This window comes from Trachypithecus francoisi, unplaced genomic scaffold (genome assembly GCF_009764315.1).
Source record: "Trachypithecus francoisi isolate TF-2019V2 unplaced genomic scaffold, Tfra_2.0 Lachesis_group15, whole genome shotgun sequence".
Classification (NCBI taxonomy): domain Eukaryota; kingdom Metazoa; phylum Chordata; class Mammalia; order Primates; family Cercopithecidae; genus Trachypithecus; species Trachypithecus francoisi.
The window spans coordinates 21,526,041-21,549,443 of record NW_022681460.1 but is presented as its reverse complement, the minus strand read 5'-3'; the positions used below and the strand labels follow the sequence as shown (position 1 = coordinate 21,549,443).

General features: G+C 36.4%; 1 long non-coding RNA gene across 1 annotated transcript; it reads left to right on the top strand.

The window, feature by feature from the left end:
• The first annotated feature begins 1,676 nt into the window (after positions 1 to 1,676).
• LOC117097006 lies at positions 1,677 to 22,169 on the top strand. The gene is made up of 3 exons (XR_004442761.1): positions 1,677 to 1,906; positions 3,423 to 3,568; positions 21,945 to 22,169. It is a non-coding gene; the product is annotated as an uncharacterized LOC117097006 (long non-coding RNA).
• Positions 22,170 to 23,403: the final 1,234 nt, after the last annotated feature.

Genomic DNA, 23,403 nt, shown 5'->3' with positions numbered 1-23,403 from the left:
TAACCAGTGACCATGTCTTTTTTGTCATTAGACTATGTCATAGGCATGTGCAAATATTAATGACTTCTTGAGTTTAAAAGGTGAGAATTGATAACTGTACTTGGAATTAAGTATAATTCTAAGAATGGTATCTTTCCATTTCCTCTCCCTTCCAACATGAGAATTCTTTCTTCGATTGAAAACATTCCGTTTTCAATTTATTTCATCATCCGGGGGGAGTGCTGGCTTTGAAAATGCAATTTAAAGTATGGCTTTCAAAAAGTGGCAAGAGATATCTTTAGTCTTGTAAGGAGTTCATGAGGTTTTTAAAAATATCTCATGTCAGTAATGATTCCTGATTTTCTTAACAGGGCTTAGAGTTGTTTTTATAAAAATCTCTTTTAATTACCTCAAACTTTTATTTGAAACAGAGAAACAGAGAGTGGGTTTATCTGAATGATTCTCCAAAGAGATATCATAACAGAGCACAACCAATTTAGTTGAAAATTGAGGAACACATGTTGACCATCTTGTTGTCCAGTTTCAGAAAATTTAAGGTCTGAGCATTTTTATTGTAAGAACAATAAACTACAAGGTAACTACCCTAAAAGATCATTTTGAAACATCCATTTTTATCTACAAAATGTTACTGATTATGGCATGGGGAATAAATTCATAGTAACACTGTTCTAAATCCACTCTCATTTATAACAACTTAAAACTCAGATGGCAATATTATCATGGTTTCCAGACTCAAATTACCATAGGCATTTCCACCATTGTTTATTTGTTTTCCAACTATCTCACATTGATCCATAGTCAGTCCATGATTATTTGGGACATAAAATATCTATATCATTTCAGAATGTGAAAAATAATACATTCTTGAAATGGAGACAATTCAACTAAAGTTATATTTAACGTCTATGAGAAAGAAAGAAATAGAAACTGAGATGGTTGATTCTCTACTATAGTGATTTAGGCTCCTAACAATTCAATTTTATACTTTAAGGGGATACCATGTTGATCATTTTGCTAGGAGACTCTACTCAGTCCTGTTTATTGGCTCAGCACTTATAGTAGACTTGTCCTTTGTGTACTAATTAGGTTATGTGGAGCACGATTTAAAAAATGCTGGTTCCAAATCTACACGTGTATATGGAGTGACAAGTTTCTGCCACTCTCTAGAGGCCAAGATAAAAATCAAGGAATACGTAAAAACTTAAGTTTAGTCCTCTTTTCAGTTTTGAGAAACAGAGAGCAGATGGGCAAAATGAATCTATTTTCCCTACTTAAAAGAAAAGAAAAATCTTATCGCTAGCATGTCATAACCTAAATAATCTATGTGAAATCCACCAATGCCTTTAAAACCAAATATTTCTGGCCCAGAAAGGACCAAAGACATCATTAACATGAGCTTCTGCACATAAAAAAAAAGATTTTCAAGCTCTCCATGTAAAAGCGTGGCTTAAGATAATTCTAAATAGTAAGAACGTATCTGATGTTAAAAAGATAATTCTAAATAGTAAGAACGTATCTGATGTTAAAATAACATTAGACGTGGGTTGGAATTTACTAACGTTAAAGGCTATTTTAGTGATGAATCTGGACAGGAAATGGTCATTTAAAATGTAATCATATGCTTCTAATTGTGATGTAATAGCACACTCAATGCTGAAAGGCAGCATGACCAACAAAACAAGACTGAGCAATAAAGGAATAGAAAAAGAATTAATACCAGACAGGACAGTTTCAAATCTCTTTGAAGACTTTTCAGTGAAAACATCTTTTAACTTTTTTTGTACTCTTAACCTGGAGAACACTGGTAGAAATTCAGTGAAGCAAGAATGTGGCAGAAATGTTTCCAGAAGAGTTGGGAAAGAGCAGGATATGAGGCAAGGGCTTTGCCTGCCACGCTGGCCCAAAGGTAGGTCCAGAAAAGAGGCCTTACATTCCAAAGATCCTCCGTTGACTCCGAGTCTCACACTTTTTCCACTGTACCATGTGTGTCCAGTAAGTGTTGCCTAAGAAAATATTGGCTAAAAGGCCAATTTGGATTAAAAATGGGTTTGTCTGAAGCTAGAGTTCACAATTTTTACCACGTCACTCTCCTATTCAGAAACCCTTCAGTGGCCTTCGTTTCAAATGTGATGTGCTAACAAAGTGCATCATTATCTTGGCCTCCCATTGAGCCTCTCTCAGCCTTGCCAGTTTCATCTCTCATCACTTCCCTACAGGAAGGTTCTGACTCATTCAAATCAGTCCATTGCTCAGCCGTTGTGCTCTTCCACCACTGTATATATTTGATCTGGCTGTTCCTCCCATCTGGAACACCTCCTCTGTCCTCCGTTTATTTCCATCCTATCCAATATTTACTGCAAGGGTCAGAAACCCACCTCTTTTGTAGGTGTTTCCTAAGAGCTCAGTTGGTCCCCGGTTCTCCTTTCTTCCCCTGGACACCTAGAGTACACACTCTCAAGATCACTTATTTGGCTCTCATCAGATTCTACTTAAGAGTTGCAAACTCCCTTTCCTGGAAAGCTGCTACCATGTTGCAAAACCCCAGATCATACCACAGTGCCTGCATCAGGAGCCCATACAATGTCATGTGCACTTTTGCATATAGAGCTTTCGCACATCCCACAGCTTAAATAAACAAGCTTTCATGCCCTCAATTTATAGAGTACACAGAGGGTTTTTACATTTGATATCTTGTTTCACAATATCCTTTGAGAAAAGCCTGACAGATATTATAATCTCCATTTTACAGACAAGAAAGCAGAACCAGGAAATCATGAGTGATCTGCCCAAGGTCACATACCAACTAAGGGGCAATATGAAGGCGTACAGGCTTCTTTTCTGATTCTCTAATGCTCATTTGGCTTACTCGTTTTTTCTGTGTCTAATCACCTTAGTTTTGCAGTTTTAAACACCGTGATTTGGAGTTTTCTCGATAAAGTATTAAAAACACAGAGAAAAAAAATGACTTGATACTATAAGATCAGAGAGATACAAAGCTAATCAACAGAATAAAGGTGTATGATCAGTATTTTAAATGACTTGGGCAACACATGCAAAAGAGAAAAGAGCGTGAGAGCTCTTAATGTTGAATCAAATCAAAGACTTAAGTCTGGTATAAAGAAAAATGAGATGAAAGTCTACAAACAATGTTTTAAAATTATGTATGTCTAGAGCTTTTTTCTAGAATTTTAAGTCATACACTGAAAGATGAAAAGAAATACTATACTATACAAAATCCATTACAAAGAAAGAAAAAATATGCTTAAGGTAAGGATTCCATTAACTAATCTGTTCTAGTGTTGAATTGCTAGCATTTCTTAAATGCAAACTCTGAGTCAGGCCCAGTTCTGAGTACTTTACATGGATTATGCACTCTCTCTGTCATAATGGTGCTCAAAAGTGTTATTATCCTGACTTTTCAGAGGAAGAAAGGCAAAGAACAGGTGTTGATACAGGTGTGATTTTCAACATGTGTCACCTAACTCCTGAGCTCAAGCTAAACTGTATATAATCACCCTTGTCATCGGGAAAATCTGAATCCAATTATTCCAATTCTTTTTAAGTCAAAGTAAGTATATTTATGCTTTATGCTGTCTCCTAATAATTATCCATATGTTTTTTACCAAAACTACTAAAACCCCTTGAAGTCTTGCTAGAATTGCATACAATGCCAATGACTTAATACTTCCCCAGAGGACTTGAATATCACGTTTGGGACAAAACAGTCTCCAGGACAAGCTCCTTTGTGCTTTGCAGTGTATACACATCTGTTTGCTTCTGCACATGGAAGAAATGAACACATGTGACTCTGTTAGGGTTGCCAAATATCTCTGACTATGAAAGGCGACATTTGCTTTAGAAAGATATTTAGGTCTCAGTGGTCTTTAGCCTTGTTGAATATAACCATAAACGCACACATTAACATTTTTCAAGGAATGCAACTCAGTATTTTTTCTCTTAAAAAAGTGGTTGTTATTGTTGGGGATGATCCATTCTCAAACATTTTTGTGTTTGACACATTCCTTACGCTATTGGCAACACAAAGTAAGAGCTAACAGATGGTTATTGAACCCAGACAGACATGGATGTGAATCTCAATCCTTCCATTACTAACTTTGTGGTAAGGGGCTTTCACTGGACTTATCTGAACTTTGGTTTCCTTATCCATAAAATATAAAACTAATTAATAGGATTTGGGTGAGGACAAAACAAAGTAATAAGTGGAAAATCTAGGGATTATGGCTAACAAATGCTCCATAAGTATTAGCTTGACAAGAGAACTGCAGAGAACACAGAACACATACATAGAAAATGGATTTTGCTAGACAGATAAATATAAATATATCAATATAGTTGACTGTGAATATAAGATTATGAATGTTTCCTTTTTCATTCTAATTTTCTATATCTTCCAGAATTTTCATTAATAAGTAAAATAGAATTTTGGCTAAGGAAAGACATCATCTTCCTGGCAGTAGCAAGAAATCTCAGCATACAGAGGTTGACATTGTTATCCACCTCAGTTCATTTGCAAGAAATCAGACACAGTCTCGAGGTTTTACATGAAATTTATTACAGCAACCATTTTTTTATTTGATTAGTTCTGTGAACACATTTCCAATGATCGAGCAGTTCGCAATCCCAGAAAACTCATTTTTAAGTGTAAAGATGTGGATTCTTCAGGAAAAAAAGAAGAGTAGCCAAGAGTATTTACACGGGACTCTCACTTAGCACAGAGTGTGAATTTAAGAGGTTAAGCTGGCACACTGAGAACACTGAACTTGGAAAAGCTGCCTCTAGCATAGTCTAAGGAAACTCTGAGGCTGTAATTTTCAATAGGCAGTCCACATCCTTTGGTAAACAGTGGTTTAGGATGAAGAAGACTATTTCACCTGACAATACCCATTTCAGGACTTGTCAATCTAGCTAGCAGAGCTTGCTTTCCTTGAAACTGGTAACCTCCTTTTAGGAGAATATGACTCTTTGGCAGGAAATCCACCTGCAACACCTGTGAATACTGGCTATTCCTAGAATGAATTTCACTGTAATATAATGAAAATGACCTTTACATAGATGGATCTTTTTTGAATGGAGGTACCTAGTGTGAGGGAATGAACTGGAGAAAAACGAACATGAGTATAGTTTCTAGCCAGGGAATGCTTCAGGAAAAAAATATGAAATGGATACTCTGAACCATGTTTAGGCATGTCCTCGTGTAATTAACCCAGAGCAATTTATTGATCTTAAAAATTTCTTCAATAATGGAATCATTGGTTCTGGTATAACCCAGGTTTATGTAGGTTAAGTCAGTCCTTCCCAGCAAACCTCAGAGAGCTGACAATTGAAGTTACAGGTGTGTAAAACTGAGGCACAAAGAGATGTGGATTAACAACTTTGCCAAACTCGTAGTGAATCCACAAAAGGTGCATGCTACATTGCTCTAAATTGAGTGGTACACATGAGTCATCTGCTTTTTCTATAGTTTTCCCTTTGTCCCTTCAATTCCCAATCTGTCACTTAAAAACTTTCCAACACAGCAGAGAGCAGAAAACTATGCTTTGGGGTTTATGCTTTCAAAGGCAATTTCGGTTAGCAAAAGATGCAAGTCAAGGCAGGTCTCCTTCTGCTGTCTCTCATACTTCCCTCTGTACTCAGTGACTTGTGGTTACTAGTGGATTCTTGCCAGGCATAGCTCCTGTGGTGGTCATCTCCCAGTAGAGCCCTTTAAAATCTTCGGTTTGACCCTGGGTCTCTTTGAGACTGGAATGCTCAGTGTGATTATCACTATGGGTCAGTTTATAACATTTATTATATTCTCAATTCATTGGACATCACAATGGTGTACACACTGTGGATACAATAGTGAATACTACAGATGGGATTTCTGTGACAAGAACATACAGTGGGGTAAGGAGAGGCACTTCCCCTGGAGCTCCTCCGAACAACCCCTGTGTTCAGAGCTCCCCATACTGGCACTGGGAATTTGACCTATGTAATAACACAGGGCCTGATGTTCTCTTCAGTGCCTTTCATGGCTGGAAGTAGATTACAGTGTGCTGGACTCCACTTTCCCTTTGGGTGAGCTCTCTTGACTGTTATTGATGCCAGGATGCTCAAGTCTTGGAGTGTTTTATTGTAGAGTCATTCATTCTCTCTTAGGCAGGTACAAATTCAGTTCACCAGAGGAGATGGTAATTCTTTATCTGCCTCATGTATACATGACACATATAGGAAATAAATGCTGATGTATCTTTGGCTTTCCTTTAGTTTCCCAATATGGTCATGTAAAAGGAACTTAAGTGATCCTAGAATGCATTAAAAAAGAACTTCCAAAAATGATGAGCACTTAGCCTGTGTTTCAACTTTCTCCAAAAGTTCTGCCCATTGCAACCAAAAATTTAAAAATTGGAAAAAAAGGTGATTTACTAATTTTCTTCTCTGTTGTCTGAGATTTCACATTTTGAGTAGAGAGAAGCAAACAAAATATAGAGGGAATGTTATCTATCTCTCTTTAATTGTATTTCAATCCATTTTCTATGGATTCTATGACTTAAACATGGATAACTTGGGTCAAAGTAATGTCAATTGTCTCCATATAAACTAAATTAGCATATTATAATTGTGTTATGTTTCTTGTCTTCTAAACATTTTATAATTCATAGAAGTAATTTACATATCTGGAAGCAAGCCCATAAATCCAAATATATATTAAAATAATTATCACAGAGTATCAGTATAGTTTCCTTCATCTTATACTATAAATCATTGCTTATTATCACTCGTTGAATTCGTTTGCAATATATAACTCTTGTTTTACATACAAAGCTTATTTAGGAGGAACTAGATAGACAGGTGGATAGAACTATTGGTGCGTACATAAGGCTGCATTCTGCAGAACGTTTTTATGCATTGCTTTCTAAAGTAATTCTAAGAAAGACATCCAGACTAAGTATGGAACCCTACATTAGGCTGACATCAAAAAGCAATAAAATAAAACTTTCCAAAGCTTCTAGCTTTGGAACGCTAAATGTGGTCAACTTAAAATGATTTCCTGTTTCCAAAAAGGTCTTTTGTTGTTTTTTTTCCCCCCCCAACAAGAAAATCCTCTCTCTGGAAATATCAGATGTCCTCATGGTTATTTGATATTACTGCCCAGGAGAATCTGAGGGGAAAAAGAACAGAAAGAAAGTGAAAAAGGGCCAACAGAATACAGGAAACCCTTCTTGGAGTTTCAAAGGCAGTAAAATGTGGAATAACTTAGCTATGCTCAGACATTTTATATAGAAAGCCTGAAGAACTGAGAAAAGAAACATTTGTATAAAGAAACATGTAGACATTATATATGTAGCTTACTACATAAATTAAACTAAAAAGAAGAGAAAAACCATTGAAATCCTTTAAAAGAGACATTAACAAAATATTTAGTACAAATAAATGGATGAATAATTTGAATGACAGGGAACTATAGAATAGTCATTCAAATGTTCCTAAAATGGTACAGCTATTACTGTTGCTGCTTTTCTGTATTTGTTTATACCTGAGGTAGTTATTTGTTAATATGTATCATCTTTTACACACAAAATTAACATATGATTTTAGAGAATGAAATCTTTTATGACATTGCCAATTTGTGTTGTCTCTTATCAAGCCATTCTTCACTGCTGTTACAAGGAATAGATGAGGAAACTTCCAAGTTTCTACATAACCCTGACAATCTAATCTCCCAAAATGGAACAGAGAAAATTGTGGTGCTTTGTTTTTGAACAACAATAATTGTTATAATTAGCACACCAGAAAGCAATCTTGCTGAAAATGAAAAATATATTAGACTTCTTGTTCTTTTCAAACTAAAAGTTAATTATAAAAATAGTGGCTTGTGATTTGGGAAAAATTAAATATAGATAAATTTTGAAATGATACATTAATACTTTTTGGATATCTTATATTCCATGCAAGACTAAAACATGAGTTGAGATGCTAAGAAAAATTAGTTATACCAAAACCAACATATATGTTAATAAAAAGCACTTTTTAAAGCTTTAAAAAGCACCTATGTGGCACATAGTAGTTGCTCATTAAGGGTTTTGGGGTTTTAGTAGACTGAGTTTCAACTCCATCTAAAGACTATTCAATGCTTTGCTAACAGCTTACACATAATTCATATATTTACTTGCAAATTTCTGAACATATTTGCTTTCTTTAAGAGGAATTTTTTTTGGGAAAGAAATGGGAAAAAGAATAGTGAGGGTTTCCTTGCTGTACTATACATTAAAATATATTATACAATCTTATTTTTATTTTTATTTTTTCTGAGACAGAGTCTTGCTCAGTCACCCAGGTTGGAGTGCAGTGGTGCCATCTCGGCTCACTGCAAGCTCAACCTCCCGGGTTCACCATTCTCCCGCCTCAGCCTCCCAAGTAGCTAGGGCTACAGGGGCCCACCACCACGCCCGGCTAAGTTTTTTTTGTTTTTTTTTTTTTTTTGTATTTTTTGTAGAGACAGGGTTTCACCATGTTAGCCAGGATGCTCTCAATCTCCTGATCTCATGATCTGCCCACCTTGGCCTCCCAAAGTGCTAGGATTACAGGTTTGAGCCACCGCATTTGGCCAATCTTAATAATTTTTAAAGTTTATTACTGGTATTAGGATAGAAGCAAATTAATGTAATACACTAGAAGATCCAGAAACATACAAGTATATAAAAGACTCTAATATATGACAGAGATGCCATTTTAAATGACTGAGAAAGAAAAGATTATTTAGTAAATGAGCTGGCTAATGGCTTGAAGAAAAAAGTTAGATCCCTACCTCATGCAAATGGCAGAGTAAATTGCAAATGTACTAAAAATTAATAATAGAAAATTGAAACACTGAAATACTAGAAGAAATATAATGACAATATAATCTTGAGGTGGCAGATAGTACTTTACATTATAATTTAAGTAATATATTTATGAAAATTAGTCATATTTTCTAAAACTGACACAAATGTAGTGAGAAGGGTGGCACTGTTTTACATTTTTGCAAGTCTCCTTAATGTCTGGCTTAATAGAAAACATCTGGAATCTCATATTTGCCTTGGCAATCATATGTGGTGATATCATATGTCTGTAGCTGGACAACTCCACTGTAAACTTGTGAAAGAATAAAAGTGAAAAAGACAGATATATCATAGTATTATTATGTAAATCGTTTTGACCTTTTAGGACTCTGGAATGGATCTCTGGGTCACATGTGGACTGTGAATCACACTTTGAGACTATGAAATATAATATAAACCTTTAAATTGATTGCATTTCTAAAGGATCAATTTCATTTGCATAGTTATGGAAAAGATTCATCTGAATTCCCTGTAGTTTCCTATAAGTGATCAGTTTCCTACCCCCATTGAGTAGCAAAATATCTTAGTATACTCTTAAATTGGATTATCCCCCAAAAGGTCTAAAATCACCCCATACTCCACTGAAAGGATACCGTACTGTCTCTTCTGTCCATTTCTCAGTGTATCCCCCTAACCTCCACCACCTTCAATTATCAGCCTCCACCACATTAAACATGTTGATATGCAAAGGTCGTAAGGAGATGGGCAAATTTCTAGGTGGTAATACAACAAGAAAGAAGGAAATTGGAACTGTTTTCAGTGTAGTTAATGTAGTTACTTCTTTATATTTCCACACTTAGACGTCCTCGCAAAATTTCCTCCTTCACAACTTCCCTCTTTAATTTGAAAAATCACATTTTCCTAAAGAAGTCCTTTTTCATGTTTCTTATTTCAATCCTTTACCCCCTTTTCGGAAATCTAATCACTTTCCTCAGGAGGTAGAAGTTTCCCTTTTTGGTCTATTCCATGCCTACCAACTCAAATGACACCTCTGACTTTGTTCAAATGTTTATAAGAATCTCATTTGTTCAGGAAGATGGGATGCATTCTAATTACATGATTATAAGTAGGTATGAGTTTCAGTTCAGGTTCAGTAAATCCTTCAAAGGAAAACTTGCTTTTTTTCACACTAGATCATCTGATAATCTTCATCAAAGTGGTCACTAGGATTATAAAACAAAATCTCACATTAAAAGCAAATGTGTGTGTGTGTGTATATATATATGTGTGTGTGTGTGTCTCACAACAGATATATATATATATATCCCACTACAGACACACATATGTATACCACAACAGATATATATATCTCACAACATATATATATCACAACAGATATCTATCTCACAACAGATAATATATATCTCTCACAACAGATATATATGTCTCACAACAGATATATATATGTCTCACAGCAGATATATATATCTCACAACAGATATATATGTATATCTCACAACAGATATATATATATCTCTCACAACAGATATATATATATATCTCACAACAGATATATATATCTCTCTCACAACAGATATATATGTATATCTCACAACAGATATACATATTTATCTCACAACAGATATATATATATCTCACAACAGATATATATACACACACACACACACACACACATATATATGCACATGTGAAATGAAAGGCTATGGTTATTTAGCTTTATTTTGTCCTGTCCTTTTTAGGACAATAGACTCCACCATTATTCTTCTAAGAAGCTTTTTTTTCTTTTATGCCCCACTGAGTGTGGTGTCATTATACAAGACATCATACTAAGTACAAATTGCTTAGCCCTAGTTTCCCTTCCTGCAAAGTAGTATTTTCAATCAAATTGCTTATGATTTCTCCTTCCTAAGGATGTGTTTGAGAGCAGACGTAGAGATGGAGAGAGCTCCAGTTTATATATAACACATGTTCAAAAATGTATACCCACAATGTGGACATGGGTAAGAATGAGCAACCCAGACATTTGAAAATGTATGAACATTTCGCTGCTTCATTTTATGGTTTATATTGAGGTATGGAGAACAAGTCAGTATTTGTACGACTAATAGTCCTAAAACATTTATTCTAAATATGGCTTTGGGACTATAGAAGTGAGTTATTTCATATTCTCAGTATAAAACTAGAGTCACAAAGGGCTCAAGTGTGATTCTAGAGATAGAAAGTGAACTATGACCACAAGGTGCTGGCTTTAGTGAGATGTGCATAAATACCTAATCTTCCCCCTACTCCTTTCTCTCCTCCTCTCTCTCTCCTTCTCTCCACAACATGGACAGGAGTAAGATTAAGTAGCTCAGACATTTAAAAATTATCCTTCTTTTCCTCCTCCTCTTTTCCCTTCTCCTCTTTTTTCTCCTCCTCCTCCTTTTTAATGAATGAAAATAGAAATGGCAGCAATGTGAAACTTTTGATCTAAATAGGATTGCAAACTCTGACCCATGGATTAAACCTGGCCCTGGCCCTTTGCCTCTTTCTGTACATCCATGAACTAAGAATGGTTTTTAACTTTTTTTTTTTTTTTTTGAGACCGAGTCTTCTCTGTTGCCAAGGCTGGAGTGCAATGGTATAATCTTGGCTCACTGCAACCTCCACTTCCCGGGTTCAAGTGATTCTCCTGCCTCAGCCTCCCGAGCAACTGGGAATACAGACACCCACAACCATACCTGGCTAAGTGGAGACAGGCTTTCACCATATTGGCCAGGCCAGTCTCAAACTCCTGATCTTGTGATCTGCCCACCTCAGCCTCCCAAAGTGCTGGGATTACAGGCATGAGCCAATGCACCCAGATGGGTTTTTTTTCCCAACATTTTTAAGTGGTTGAAATTTGAGTTAATCTTTTTGAGTTAAAAGATAATATCTGGTGACACTTGAAAATGATATGAAATTCAAATTTCATTATCTATAGATAAAATAATATTGGAACACAGCCACACTCATTTGTTCATATACTATATACCATTGCTTTTGTGCTATACTGGCAAAGTTAAGTAACGACAACAGAAACCATATATGACACTCTCATGACTTCACACTCCTGCTCAATGTGCTACAGATCACAGTGATGCAATTGTAACTCAACAGTATTTCAAATGTAACTCAGCAGTATTTCAATGTGTCATGCATATTGCTCCACCACAATGTAATTTTTATAAATTATCAATGGGTATTTATTATGTCAAAAGAAGAAGAGAAAATGGGGCTCTGAAAGTTTCACCTCTGAGGCACAATGGGATGTAGGTTATTTTATTATTGAATTCAATTGCGAAAGGTTATATTTATTATGCAGTGACACTACAGCTGTGATAAAATGCAACATACATCAGCATCACCAAAAACTATGCATGCACTACAGTATTCTTCCAACTCACAGAAAAGGTAATAATGAAAAAATTTAACATGGACTATTTTGTCACAGCAGAATTTCTTCACAAAAATAAAAAATGAAAATCAGACTGTGACCAAAGTACATGTCCACATTGCTCATTTGTTAAGCAAGGAAATGTATTTACAAATGGTGAATTAATTAAATCACATTTGATTGCAGCTATAGTAATATCTGCCTAGAGAAAACTCTACAGAAGATTATTAGCCTTTTAATGAGAATAACAGTTCAAAGAGTTGAGGACATTGGGAGCAATGTCAATAGTCAATTAATAAACAAAGGAAATTGTGTTTAGTGGTTATTTTTGGCTCTCGGTAAGTTAACAGGTGTTACCAATACTGCTGAGTTATTTTTCACTTGAAGAATTAATGCCAAGTTTGAGATGACTGAAGAGTTAGTGTATATGAACAGTTCATGTGGAATAATTACAGGAGAGAGTATTTTCCAAAAAAAAAATGAGAAAGCAACAATTCAGTAAAATCTGAAGTGGTATCTGCTAAGATGTGTTATAATTAATGATGGGAAAAAAAAGTGTAGAGCAGAAAATGGCTTATTTGGACAATTTTACTAAGCTTTTGACATTGTCCTGAACATGAATAATTGCCCCAAATCAGTATTATTTAACTAAACAGCTTTGGAAATTTGCTATTACTGCAGACTTGATTACTTAATTCAATCTAAAATTACAAGAGAATTTAGAGTTTATATGTGAATGATACTGCAATGAAGTCATTTTTGCAACAAATATTTTTCAATGACAATTTTGAACCACGTGTTGGCAAAAGTTAAAGCAACAGTCAAGATTTTCATCCTTATATGAATATTTAGTGGATATGTTCTTTGAACTCAAACTACAGTTTCAGCAGAACTCTTTAGACCTTGATGCAAATGAAAAGGAAATTTCATATTTCAAAATATATTTCACTAAGACATTGAGAAGCTTTCACCTAACCTTCAATTAGAACTTATTCATCCAAAATGTAGTGACGTGCTAAAAGCCAAGTATCAAAAGAATCTAATAGGAGTGTGTTAATGTATTTCAAGTTTTAATTATGATTATAATCATATGCTGGTGGATTGATAACAGTATTTGGCAGTGCCATCTGTGCTAAAAGATGTTTTGGAATATGAAATACATAAAATTTCACTACAGATAGCATTAACAGATGATATTTGTAACTGATTTTGATAAGAAAAAACACTATGAATTTCAGTTAAGCAAACATGCAACTCCCAAAAGAGAGAACTCCATTCTTCTCATTATTAGACTTGTATTAAAATTATTTCAGCTCATTTGGGTACAAAGTAAAAAAGTAAAAAAAAAAACATACATATTGTTTTGTAGTACTCAAAATAATTTGAATGCTGTAGTACTCAATTATAATTGTTATTATATTTGAATTTCATCAATTAAAAAGTATGCGGAAATTTGTTTTCTCTCTGATTATGTAACATCTATGTAATTTCCATGATTTTGCCTCTTTGCCCACAAAGCTTAAAAAATTCGTTATCTGGACTTTTTTTTTTTTTTTTTTGAGATGGAGTCTCGCTGTGTCACCCACACTGGAGTACAGTGGCTCAATCTCTGCTCACTGCAAGTGCCGCCTCCCGGGTTCACACCATTCTCCTGCCTCAGCCTCCCGAGTAGCTGGGACTACAGGCGCCTGGCACCACTCCCAGCTAATTTTTTGTATTTTTAGTAGAGACAGAGTTTCACCATGTTAACCAGGATGGTCTCCATCTCCTGACCTCATGATCCGCCTGCCTCGGCCTTCCAAAGTGTTGGGATTACAGGCGTGAGCCACTGCACCCGGCCCCATTATCTGGACTTTTACAGAAAAAGTTTGCTGACCTTTGATCTAAATGAAACAAATCTGAATTCTGGTTTCACTTGTGGAATGTCAAGGAAACTGACCGCAGAAAGAAAGTGCTGGAGGCCAGAGATCAGTGAAATTGGGTTGGTGGTTATCCTGAGACTTAGAGTGAAAGACACTGGCTGCAAGGGTCTATCTGAGATATTCTTCTCTCAAAAGAGGGCATCAGGTTCTGAATGAAATTAGCCATCCTAGACATCCGACAGTGGAGCCAGGATAACCAGGCTGTCATGTTCCAGTATACTGAGCACTATTAATCATTTTTCCTTCCAATGACTTTGTTTGTTTCCATAGTTATATGTTTGTAGGGAAACTGTATGTTTGCCCTAAACAGGTGTTTGAGTTTATCTTTTTGACATAGAGGACACAGAAATTTTGGATAATTTCATTGTTAGGAGGTGGCACTGGCCAATGTAGGTATCATTAAAATGGATTGTAGATGCCTAATAAATTGCATGTGAATTTACTTTTTCTGAAACTAAGGTAAACTCTTTATGTCTTCTTATTAGCTTTCAATGTTTTCAGAAAGAAAGAAGATTTAGAGAAAATTAGAACAGGAACTATTAAAATGGTTTTTCACTTGATATTCCAACATCTTAGAAGAAAGACCTAGGCTTTGTGCAGACCAGTGTAAAAAGATATGCCTTGTCTGTACATAACTAAGCCAGGAAAATGAACACTTTCCACTTAGTATTTATTTGTAAATTCATGATCAAAAAGGTAATAGTTACCATTCCTAACTTCTTCAAAGATACAGGGGATGAAAAAAGACTTACAATAACCTCTTCAGAATAGATTTTTATGTGAAGGAAGTGCAGAATCACCAGTGTTTTCTTTTTGCCAGCATACCTCTGGGAGCTACATTGGGATTCAGTCTCCTCTAATCACCAATTGTTAGCTGACAAGGTGGACTTTGAACTAGTGAGTTCAAACATGCGGTTCTCTCATGTATGAAAAAAGAGAAAGACCATGTCAAAGCTAGTCTTTATCACTTGCCTGGCAATCAATCACATATCTTCCATGGAAAGCAGTTTTACATACAAAGTATCTGCTTTAAATACTTTATAGAAATAAAAGATGTGTACTGATGATAACTTAAAAAGTAGCTCACATTTTTGAAAAGTGTAATTTCTTCATTACATTTTTTTTCATTATTGATAAGGTTTGGCTCTGTGTCCCCAACCAAATCTCACTTTGAATCGTAATCATCCGCACATGTCATGGGAGGGACTCAGTGGGAGGAAACTGAATCATGGGGGTGAGTTTTTGCCATGCTGTTCTCGTGATAGTGAGTAAGTCTTATGATATCTGATGGTTTTATAAAGGGTAGTTCCCCTGCACATGTCTTCTTGCTTGCTGCCATGTAAGATGTCACTTTGCTCCTCCTTGTCTTCTGCCATGATTGTGAGGCCTCCTCAGCCATGTGGAACTGTGAGTCCACTAAATCTCTTTCCTTTATAATTTACCCAGCCTAGGTATGTCTTTATTAGCAGCATGAGAATGGACTAATACAGTAAATTGGTACCAATGGAGTAGAGTGCTGCTATCAAAATACCCGAAAATGTGGAAGCGACTTTGGAACTGGGTAACAAGCAGAGGTTGGAACAGTTTGGAGGGCTCAGAAGAAGACAAGGAAATGTGGGAAACTTTGGGACATCCTAGAGACTGGTTGAATGGTTTTGACCAAAATGTTGCTCGTGATGTGGACAATGAAGTCTAGGCTGAGGTAGTCTGAGATGGAGATGAGGAACTTGTTGATAACTGCAGCAAAGGTGACTCTTGTTATGCTTTAGCAAAGAGACTGGTGGCATTTTGCCCATGCCCTAGAGATTTGTGGAACTTTGAGCTTGAGAAAGATCGTTTAGAGTATCTGGTGGAAGAAGTGGCAAAGTGTTCAAAAGGAAGCAGAGCATAAAAGTCTGAAAAATGTGCAGCCTGACCATGCAACAGAAAAGAAAAACTCATTTTCTGGGGAGAAATCCAAGCCTGCTGAAGAAATGTGCATAAGTAATGAGAAGCCCAATGTTAATCACCAAGACAATGGGGAAACTGTCTCCAGGGCATGTCAGAGACCTTCAAGGAAGCCCCTCCCATCTCAGGCCCAGAGACCTAAGTGGAAAAAGTAGTTTCATGGGTCAGACCCAGAGGCCCCTGCTGTGTGCAGCCTAGGAACTTGGTGCCTGTGTCCTGGCTGCTTCAGCCACAGCTAAAAGGGGCCAAGATATAGCTCAGTCTGTGGCTTCAAAGGGTGTAAGCTCCAAGTCTTGGCAGCTTCCAAGTGGTGTTGAGGCTGTGGGTGCACAAAGGCAAGAATTGAAGTTTGGGAACCTCTACTTAGATTTCAGAGGATGTATAGAAACGCCTTGATGTCCAGGCAGAGGTGTGCTGCAGGGGCAGAGCCCTCATGGCAACCTCTACTAGGGCGGTTCGGAAGGGAAACGTAGGATGCTAGCCCCTACACGGAGTACCCATTGGAGCGCTGCCTAGTGGAGCTGTGAGAAAAGGGCCACCATTCTCTAGATCCCAGAATGGTAGACCTACTGACAGCTTGCACCGTGCACCTGGAAAAGCCACAGACACTAAATGCCAGCCCATGAAAGCAGTCAGGAGGAGGGCTGTACCCTGCAAAGCCACAGGGTTGGAGCTGCCCAAGACCATGGAAACCCACCACTTGCAACAGTGTGACCTGGATGTGAGACATGGAGTCTAAGGAGATCATTTTGGAGCTTTCAGATTTGACTGTCCTGCTAGATTTTGGACTTGTGTGGGGCCTGTACCCCCTCTGCTTTTGCCAATTTCTCCCATTTGGAATGGGTGTATTTACCCAACGCCTATACCCCCGTTGTATCTAGGAAGTAACTAACTTGCTTTTGATTTCACAGGCTCATAGGCAGAAGGGACTTACCTTGTCTCAGATGAGACTTTGGTCTTGCACATTTGGGTTAATGTTGCAATGAGTTAAAACTTTAGGGCCTGTTGGAAGGCATGATTGGTTTTGAAATGTGAGGACATGAAACTGGGGAGGGGTGAGGGGCAGAAAGATATGGTTTGACTGTGTCCTCACCTGAATCTCACCTTGAATTGTAATAATCCCCATGTGTCATGGGAGGAACCAAGGGTGTGGTAATTGGATCATGGGGGTGGGTTTTTCCCATGCTGTTCTCATGATAGTGAATAAATTTCATGAGATCTGATGCTTTTATAAAGGGGAGTTCCCCTGCACATACCTGCTTGCCTGCTGCCACATAAGACATCCCTTTGTTCTTCCTTTGTCTTCCACCATGATTGTAAGGCCTCCCCAGCCACACTGGACCGTGAGTCCATTACACCTCTTTCCTTTATATATTATCTAGTCTTGGGTATGTCTTTATTTGCAGCATGAGAATGGACTAATACAATTCTCCATATTAAGCTTTTCCTTTCCGTTATAAGGGTAACATGATAAAATCACAGAATGGCTACAGAAAGAAAGTTTTTCTGAAAATAAGAAATGTACACCAAATTCCATTTGCTGATTAAATATTTTACTATGCTTTATAAATACCTAAAGATATTTAGCTTATCCAGTCACTATTCCTTTTAAGGAGAGCTTTTGGAATATGGAGTTTAATTGTCATTTAGACTAAATAGTAAAAATAAGGTTGTGCAATTTACATAAGTTTAACTTCTAATATGAAATTATCTCTCTGAAGTTTTAAGTCAAATTGAGAATGGAAGCAACCTCCCCAAGAAGCATAAAAGACAGGCTGTAAAAGAAGTGCATGGAGAGGAGAGAGAATAGTAGGCTATAGACAGAGGTATTCCTTTACTAGGGTGTATCATGGAGTCAGGAAGGAGAGGGGTGCAAAATTCAGGGTTGTAATCTGACTCCCTGGTAGCAGATACTTGTTTGGCAAAGTCTGGATTTTATCAAAACTAGAATTGGTAAAGACTTCTCCATTTATTTCCACGTATATCCAATCAGTTACTAATTATTGATGATTCTACTTAAAAAATTTCTATTGGAGATACTGAATAAATATATAAATGTATTAATTAATACATGGATGAATGAATGAACAGCTGGATGAATGAATAAATAAGGGGCAACAGTGAAAGGTCCTTTGACTTAATATTTCTCAGGTGATAGTGAGATGCTCCATCCTGATTTCTGGGCAATCTGACCAATCACAACAGAGCACCAGGCAGTGGAGGGGCACAGCAACTGAGATGCAGTGCTAAGCAAACAAAGATGGATTGAGTCAGACTTGTTATTTTAAATATGTCAGGTATCCAGGAAAATTAGAACAGAAGGGAATGTTAAAAATCCCACACTAGTTAATAGGGCTTAATCCAGGCACACAAAACGTCATGTCTTCTTGGTAACATGACTTCATTTTAAGTGTCACTCAGTGGTGGGCTGAGCTTCCTGGTCTACTTCCTAGCCTACTATGATCTCCTGGGTCAGACTGTATGTGGCCACTAGGGGATAGGGTGGCAGGCAGGAGCACGGAGAAGGGAACACATGGCAGAAACCAACCAAAGTAATCTAACTTCAGCCACTCTTCAAACTTTTACAGTATTTTGGTTTATGTTCACCACTATGCCTTTTGTAATTCTTGTATTTTATAATTTTTTAAGCTACTATGGGACTTACGTTGATATAGAAAAGTCTTTTTTCTTCTTTTCCTTTGTTTTTTGACACACAACTAATTTGTTGCTTATTTGATCACACCAAAACTGCCAGGTGTCTGCATGTGGAGACGTGTCAAGAGTTAGGTTATATGCAGCAATTGGGCAGTGTCATTCATTGTAAATTCATGGGAACATGATAGACATTTTCTTAGAATTTAACTGTCAGGTTCATCAGATGGATGAATTGAATTCAGCTTCATATATTTACCAAGTTACAATATGTTGATTTATTGGGTTTTTTTTTCCATGAATGGGCTAGACCAGGTTTATTTGAGAGGCAATGCATATGAAGGAGGCAGCAGTAAAGTAAGTGTGAGTTATTTCACACTGCATTCCTCCCATGACACGTGGGGATTATTACAATTCAAGGTGAGATTCAGGTGAGGACACAGTCAAACTATATCTTTCTGCTCCTTGCCCCTCCCAAATCTCATGTCCTCTCATTTCAAAACCAATCATGCCTTCCAACGGGCCCTAAAGTTTTAACTCATTGCAACATTAATTTAATGTGAGTTATTTCAACTCTGTGTCTATTATATACTGCTAACTTGAAGAGAAAAGAAAGCTATCGTACCAAGCACCCTTTTTTTAAAATAAAAGTTATCTTTGAGTAGCAATTTTACTAAATTAAAAGTGATTTTTCCATATTTTATCATCTTCAGTTAATAGAAAATAATGGAATATTTTATAATCCTAATAATCTGCACATTAAAACTTTAAGATTATTACTACTATAAGTATTCCAATGACAACTACTCTTTATTCAATTCCAAGTTTTTTGTCCCTGTAATAGATAATAGGTCAATTATTTGTGTTAACTAATCCATTGACTGATTCCCTCATTAAAGTAATCAAAAGTTTCAGTTTAATTGAAGAAATTTAGTGCTTTATATTTAGTATCATGTGGTAATTATCTTTGCCTTTCAGGCCATCAATTTTTTTTTTCCAGAATTGACTAGAATAAAAAATATTTTAAATGCTGTTTTGACTTCTTTTTAGCCACTTTCATGAAATGCAAGGTTAATAAAATTTTTAAAGAAGCTCTTTGACCAATTGCTGATGGAAGCAAAGATGCCAAAATGCCATCTTTTAAAAACAGCCCTTGCAATACCTTCTACTTAGGTATATATACCTGAAAATAAGAAGAAATAGAGAATCTTCTGAAACGTTTACAGTACTTTCACATAAGTTTGAAACTCAGGTGTAGCCCAAAATGTGCAGATGATTATCAAATTTAAGCCCTTTTTAAAGTTTTATTTTTTGTTTTAGCCTTTATAGTATTAATTAAGAAATCTGTTCAACATCTAGGCAAGGCTTAAATATCTTTCATATTTCTATCAGCTGGAAATGAGAAAAAGAAACACATTTCGTATGAAACATATTTTTCTACAAGATGAGAATGCAGAAATGTTTTCTCTAACAGTATCTATTTTAAGCCGGGTGTGGTGGCTCATGCCTATAATCCCAGCATTTTGGGAAGCTCAGGCGGGCGGGTCACCTGAGGTTGGGAGTACGAGACCAGCCTGACCAACATGGAAAAACCCCGTCTCTACTAAAAGTACAAAAAATTAGCCGGGCGTCGTGGCGGGTGTCTGTAATCCCAGCTACTAGGGAGGCGGAGGCAAGAGAATGGCTTGAACCTGGGAGGCAGAGGTTGCGGTGAGCCGAGATCGCGTCATTGCACTCCAGCCTGGGCAACAAGAGCAAAACTCCATCTCAAAAAAAAAAAAAAAAACAGTATCTGTTTTATAGAAAGAATATCAAGAGAAGTAAAGCAAGTTTTTTGCAAGGGAGGAGATGTGGGGAGATACCTAGATGACAGGCATGATAATGTTCCTTCTGGTTTATTTCACAATTCTATCCTTTGCTAAAGCAATGTTTACCTTGATTTGGGGTTTCTCATCTTGTCTTCCTCTTCCTGACTTGGCTTTAGCTTTTAAACTAAAAATAAAGATAAATGAAGGCAGAGAAGAATTTTTACTAGCAAGTGTTGCACAAGAAATAACTATAGTCTCATAAAGTTTTATCTTTATTGACTTCTTGCAATTTGAAATGTAGTTAAATCACAAGGCAAGGCTTCATACCATGTCCCTGAAGCTAAATACAGTACTTTTCTACTTACCTTCTTTAATAAAACTTATTTATTTTTAAACTTTAGTACAGTAAGATTTTAAAAATCTTAAACTATCAGTGTGGGCTAGGATTCCCTTTACCAGTTTTGCAGAGGGACAGAGACTGCACACAGGAAACTTGATACAACTACTAATGTCACCAGATTAGATAATGTGTAACACAATGTCCAACTTTTGAACAAACACCATTTCAACAAATACCAGATTTGAAGATAACCCCACTGAAATCTGAAATAAAATATTTCAAATCAGATAGAAGATTGTATAGATAGTCTTGAGCTTAAAAAAATCTGTAACATTTTAGTTGCAAATGCACTTTGTAAGTTAAGAGTCAAACATACACTTTGGGCACTTATGATCAAAATTTGGAATAATAGTATGGTAGGTTTCAATTCTTCCAAGTCAACTTGGGCATTACAAATACCAACTGAACTATCTATCACAAATATGTTCTGTTTCCTTGAAATACATTAGGTTTTTAAAAAATGACACTACTCACAGTGGGAGAGAAAAATTTATAATCAATTTATGTGGGTAATATTAATACAATAATATTAGAAATATTTTGCTATGCCGAGCTAATGTTTAGTAACTTTCTGAAAAGTCTGTGAAGTGTCTACTTGACACAAATTTAGGTAAATATAAAAATTTTGAAATAAAAAAGTCTTCTATACTTTTTATACTCTCTCCTTTGTATACTAGGGACAAGTTGAAAGGTCTAGAAAACTTGTTAAGTCTTTTAAAATTTGCAATTTCTTGGCTAAAACGCAACATGTTACTTGAGGTCATTCTTTCCAACTGAGTCACTGACTCGGGGCTCAGAGCATGGTGCTTAAATGTCAATGGAGACAAGCTCTCTGACTGTGATCCTCATTGCCATGATACAGTCTCATGTTCTGGATACTCCCATTCTTATAAAAAGCAACTCTTGCTTATTTATTATGTAGGGCAGAAAACATAATTTCTTTTCTTTCCTTTTTAGGTTCTTTGTTGAGATAGTTTCCTGAAAACAAACATCGGATTAACAAAAGAGACAAGCGGAAGTTTATTAATGTATGTTGTACCCATCATGCAGGAGAGGCCTCAGTTCAAAAGTATTCTTCTCTCAAGGCAGTGGCTTAGGGGACTTGCTTAAATAGTATTTCAACCAAGAACCATCAATCTGATATAGTAGAAAGACAAAGGAGAGAGCAGTTTCCGTCTTTCAAAAGGTAGGAAAACGTAGGAAGACAGTAAAATGTGTCTGCAATTTTTTCTGTTGCCTCCTGGTGACTTCTCTGGGCTGATAAGCAAGCTCTGTCTCAAAGAAGGATTGATGACCTGCCATCAGGCAAGCAGAGCCCGAGACAGAGTGTTCCCCTGTGTTTTCAGTGTTTGTAATCTAACAATCCTCACTATTTTGGAGAGAAATATTTTGGTTTCCTTCAATAAAAATCTGAGAGTTCCTAATGTAGAAATACTGTGTCTAATTCATATAGTGGGGGACTAATTTAGTGTTTGTTGAATTGAATTTATTTAAGGTCGGCTTTCTTTTCTCCTTACAATTTCACGTTGTGACTTTTACTGTTTTCTTTGTTGTGTGTCTGCATTAGACCACCACTTATTGATTTTTGCACTACTTAATGGGAGCAGGACAGTAAAATTGCCTATTTGATTCTCAGCCTGAATCAGATAAATAGTAACATTTTGGAAGCTTCCAGGAAAGGACAGGAAGCAGAAGGAATGTGCTGTCAGGGATTTTTCTGCCTACTAGGGTATTGGTGCAGTAGAAAAGAAGGTGTAGAAGTAAGATGGGCTTGTTTTCAAACTTCCGCCACTTCCTAGGAGGAGTTTATCATGTTAAATGGGAAGAACAAGGCTTACCCTTAGGAATGCTGGGAAGATGAAATAAAACGTGACACATAAAGCATCGAGGATAATGCCAAATGTACAAATGGTAGCTATTAAAATCTGAACCAGAAAGATTATGGTATTACAAAATAAGAGATTTCTTTTTAGGTTACATTGCTTGCTTAGAAATTACTCATCCTTTCAAAAATAGGTTTCAATTGTCCCCTTTCACTTCCATGATATGTGAAGAAAGCTGATCCCATCCAGAGAACTCACCCACCATGGAGAAGACAGCTGAGTACTCCACCATTACACAGAACAACTCCCTGCCACTGTTAGGGTTGGTAAGCTATGCCAGAGCCTACACTGCTGATTAACATGTTAGAAGCAAGTAGTATCCCTTAGAAATCAATCCATAAAGATAAAATCTTGAGGAATTCCTCTGATAAAAGACAAAGAGATACACATTAGCTTGTAAAATAGAATTCAACTGTAAAAGTAACATATGAAAAAAAGATACAGATTAACAATTTTTTTTAAAGGCAGATAAAAATTCACAAGTCAAGTGCAAATGAAAGAAATCTCAAAATACAATTAAATGTGAAAGACGT